Below are 5170 nucleotides of genomic sequence, written 5' to 3' on the forward strand. Positions count from 1 at the left end.
CGTGATTGAATGTGGATACCGATCCTACTGACACTTTTGCCATGATGCACGCATATACACAGTTTCACACGCGAAATAATTTCAATTATCCGATCCTCGTCGCCAGTGTTAATTCCTAACCGGGGAGGGAGTCGAGAAGACACAATGAAACAACAGAGCTAGATCGAGGTCTCTATTCGACTGCCAAGTCAAGCGTGAGAGGTCGCAGCCTACTCACAAATTACCAACTACCCTCTTATCCGCTTAATATCTAACATAATGTTAGGTTGTGAATCATTATAAATACTAAAACATATATGTTAGAGTACGAATATTATACTCTGATCCCAAGGTAACAGTGACCTGAGTGGAGGACGCATAGCGCCAGTTAAACAATGGTTCACTGTCACGGGTTACTTTTATTGGATGTTCTCTGTACGGAGTTCGACACAAGAATGGTACAACTCGTGCGGCTCGCCTTCTTATAAGGGTTGTCCCCACTACCGTACCTTGCACGTGTGTCGTAAACAAGTGCAGGTGTTGTTTGTTTGCTAGCCGCACGTGTTGTTTACAGTTAACATAATATTTAGATTTTCAATATTTCGCTGTCGCGCTATCACGGCCATACTGATACGCAGCTCGTGCTCTGAGCTTGCGTTTGTTCTGAAACAAGGGTATCTTTTAGTTCACTGTAGTAGCATATTCAATTTGTAATTAAGTATTTGTGCTGTTAAGTCAGTTGTTGTAAGTCTATATCGGTGCATCGACACGAGCTTACAATTGGCAAATTCAATAATAATCGTTTCATTCTTTAAATTGCATTGTTACGCCCAGTTGTAAGTCTATATCGTTCCATCGATACGATCTCACAAATGAAAAAATAATAGTTTCCTAGTCCGTTATTTGTTCAAAGATCGGATTAAAATGGGTGAAGATGTTAATCAACCAAATATTTTTTACTTTTCGCCAGACTCAGAGGCTTAAATTTTATAAGCTTGTTCTGGTTGAAAGTTCAGTAGACAAACTCAGCAGCCAAAAATATAGCTTGTTTCAACAACATCACGGTGAAAGGGACGTTTGCCAAACTCAGAGGCTTTAGTTGCTTGGATTAGCAGCAGTTCCAGTCTCAGAAATATTCGATGAACTCAGAGGCTATTTTGTGGCTTGTTTTTGATATTTGTTGGTTGTTGCTTCTGGTGATTTTACTTTTCGCCAGACTCAGAGGCTTAAATTTTTATAAGCTTGTTCTGGCTGAAGGTTCAGTTGTCAAACTCAGCGGCCGAAAATATGGCTTGTTTCAACAACATCACGGTGAAAGGGACGTTTGCCAAACTCAGAGGCTTTAGTTGCTTGGATTAGCAGCAGTTCCAGTCTCAGAAATATTCGATGAACTCAGAGGCTATTTTGTGGCTTGTTTTGACAAGTGACCTTTACAACCATTTTTTTTTTTATTTCTTGTAAACTGCTATCACGGATCATTCTAAATTCAGGTTTGGTATTAATCTGAGATGTTCATGAGCTATTGTAGTATTTTTTTTGGCCAGGACGAAGACTTTGTATTTCGTATCGATCATTGCCAATAATTTTTACAATTTGATATGGCCCTAAATATTTAGGACCTAGCTTGTTATTAGACCATTGGGTATCTTTACAAAGCACAAAGTCTCCTGGATGAAATAATTTTACTTTAGCACATTTGGAATCGAAACGTTTCTTGCTTTCTGAAGATTGTTCGGTCATTCTGATAATCTATTAAAAGAAATGGCGGCTATCGGCAATCAAGCGCCAGCTTAGTATACAATACGCTGCCACGAAGTCACCACCACACGGCACACACGCGGCACGGCTGCCACTCTCAGAGTGTGCCATGCTGTAACGCCTTCGCCGTTTGTCATTCACTCGTCGTCATTTAGCAGTGGTCACATGAAACAAAATAACTAGGTGTATTATCACATTCACATGACTCTTTCAATCGGTTTATAAAGATTTGATTAATGACGGTAGATTACAAATCACGTTGTAATTTAACGAAAGTTCATTTCTTTATTGCTTGGAGTGAGAAAATACAGCTTAAACCACGCAGCGTTAGCGTGTCTGCACCAATTCAAAACATTTTTAGACCAAAATACCAAGATTTGACGATGATGAAAACCGATTTGAAAACGCGGTTTGAATTATGATTGACACGTATTGCGGGAATATGTCTCGTCAATTTTGTTTTAAAATAAAGAGAAATAGTACTTTCCAAGTTAATTTTAAATCAATTTCCTCATTATTAAAAATTAAAATACACCCAGCAATGAAGTCAATAACAATAAAGTTCCAGTATGAAAACGACTCACCGTAACAACAGTATTCAAATGCAGGTAGGCACCATTATCCTCGATCCTGACAGTACATAGACATTGTGATGAATATGCCACGGCTCAAGTCCAGGTCCAATTTTTATATTCAGGTCCAATTCCAAGTTTAGCCTTAGTTTTAATTAATTAAACACCTGACTCCATCCACGATTATTATCTTATCAGGATAATACGAGTATTTGAAACTTAGTTTCATCCTTTGTGGCCGTCTTTTTCAATATAATGGGTGGGCAGCAGGACGATCCTCTACTTCTGATGTTAGAGTACGAATATTATACTCTGATCCCAAGGTAACAGTGACCTTTGTGGAGGACGCATAGCGCCAGTTAAACAATGGTTCACTGTCACGGGTTACTTTTATTGGATATTCTCTGTACGGAGTTCGACACAAGAATGGTACAACTCGTGCGGCTCGCCTTCTTATAAGGGTTGTCCCCACTACCGTACCTTGCACGTGTGTCGTAAACAAGTGCAGGTGTTGTTTGTTTGCTAGCCGCACGTGTTGTTTATAGTTAACATAATATTTAGATTTTCAATATTTCGCTGTCGCGCTTGTTACATATGCCTACTATAAGACTATTGCCGACGCAGCAAACCCTTCGTTAGCGTTAACATCTAGATTGAGGACAAGCGACGACACGTTCCGCAGACTCAATATTATTTCCCCACTATTTCGACATTTACTTTTTGATGTATAATTTTAGATTGTCACTACTTATTCTTGTATCGAACAAGTTAGGTTCTTTTAGTTTTAATTAATATAAGTTTAAATATTGTAATTTCAATTACTGAAATTAAATAGTTTTATAAATCATTTCGGTTTTTTTTCGATCCTCCGGCAGCAGCCTACGTAATTGGCGCAGTCGGTAGGATACTCACGAGTAGATCCGTGGGCACCATAACTCTTCGCACATCAAGAGTGATCGCCGCAAATCTCTCGGGTAGCTATTGAGCTCCGTTCCTGAGTATCCTGAATCTACGAACCAGCTGCCGCCAAGAGGAGAATCCAGACTTCGATTCAAGAGAGGAACCAGAGATGAGATATATGTGAGTACACTTGAACTGTTCTCGTGTTGCTTGCTATTTTTACCCCCTAGTTCTCTTTAGTTTTACACAATTTTTCATCCATCGAAAAATTCCCTCCCGCGGGAACCTGCATCTCGACAGGCTCGCCGCCACGTAGTAGATAGTAATAGGATAATAAATCTAAATTCATTAAGTAAGGATATAAAAATGGCAGTCGATATAGATAATGTCTACAAAGCACTGCGCATGGTCCCGGAGTTTGATGGGAACCCGAATGTGCTCACAAGATTCATTAGAATCTGTGATCAGATAGTAATCGAATATATGAGCAATGATCCAGGTAGTGAATTAACTAACTCGTGTGTATTAAACGGAATACTTAATAAAATCACCGGTTCCGCAGCAAGCATTATCAACTCCAATGGGATTCCTGATAATTGGTTGGGTATTCGTACGGCGTTAGTTAATAATTTTTCGGATCAACGTGACGAGACAGCACTGTACAATGACCTCTCATTAGCAACGCAGGGTAATAGAACACCGCAGGAATTTTACGCGGAATGCCAAACCTTATTCAGCACGATAATGACTTACGTGACATTACATGACTCTATACAGACGACTATTGAGGCAAAGCGAACTTTATATAAGAAGGTCGCTATGCAGGCATTTGTTCGAGGGTTGAAAGAACCCTTAGGGTCCCGAATACGGTGTATGCGTCCCGAGACCATCGAGAAAGCTCTCGAGTATGTGCAGGACGAACTTAACGCTATGTATTTGCAACAGCGTAGTGATGTACCAAGGTCCCAATACAAGCAGTCCACCCCGTCTAATCAGAATTACCAAGCGCCGCCAATACCATTCAACTGGCCAGCCCCTATGGCACAACGCGCTATGCCACCCGCGCCTCAGCCGTTTAAATTCCACGTTCCACCAAATCAGCCGCAACTTCGTATGCCTACTCGTACGCAACAAATGTTCCGCGCTCTACCACCTAATTACAACCCCAATAGTAACGTGTTCCGGTTACCACCCAAAAATCATTCACCGCAAAACTTTCCTAAACCCATGAGTGGTGTACAGCATTTCGTCCCTAAACAGTTACCCCATACTATGATGACAGGACATGATTGGCGTAAATCAGGCAATCCACCACCAACAAGTTATTTTAAAACCCGCGAAATGAACATGAATGAGTGTGCAAGTCCCGACGATTCATATTACAATTCCGAGTACTACTGCGAACCTGAGTACGTTTACTACGCGGATTACGATAATACTTATCCTGTTGAATATGACACCAGTGCATATCGTTGCGATACGGCAGACAATCAGCTGAGCGATGAAGGTCAACCACAGCCAGGCACCAGCCAGGTTGAGCAGGATTTTCAGACGGCTTCGATATTAAAAAAGCCAAAATAGAATTAAACTTGCAAACTCAACGTCAACTGCCGTACATAAAAATTTCAAATCCACCACTTAAACTTTTAATAGATACCGGTGCAAATCAATCTTTTATTAGTCCCGAAGCTGTTGAAAAATACTTTTCGCAGTTTCCTCTCAACTACGATCCCTTTGAAGTTACGAATGTTCACGCCACAAGTAGGAACGACTATTCTATCACGTTACCTTGTTTCACCGAGTTCAATGACAACGGTAGTATCAAGTTATTTGTATACCGTTTTCATGACTACTTTGATGGACTTATAGGATTGGACTTACTGACGACTTGGGAAGCAAAAATTGACTTAAAGCACGGTAATTTAGTTACGCGATCTGCTATAAATCCAATAAGAATGTAC

General features: G+C 40.4%; 1 long non-coding RNA gene across 1 annotated transcript; it reads right to left on the reverse strand.

Moving 5' to 3' along the window:
- Nucleotides 1–378: 378 nt before the first annotated feature.
- On the reverse strand, nucleotides 379–2909 carry LOC126380898 (uncharacterized). The gene is made up of 2 exons (XR_007568575.1): nucleotides 2477–2909; nucleotides 379–2367 (listed from the first exon to the last, which is right to left on the reverse strand). It is a non-coding gene; the product is annotated as an uncharacterized LOC126380898 (long non-coding RNA).
- Between the last annotated feature and the right edge of the window lie 2261 nt (nucleotides 2910–5170).

This window comes from Pectinophora gossypiella, unplaced genomic scaffold (genome assembly GCF_024362695.1).
Source record: "Pectinophora gossypiella unplaced genomic scaffold, ilPecGoss1.1 Pgos_30, whole genome shotgun sequence".
Taxonomy (NCBI): Eukaryota; Metazoa; Arthropoda; class Insecta; order Lepidoptera; family Gelechiidae; genus Pectinophora; species Pectinophora gossypiella.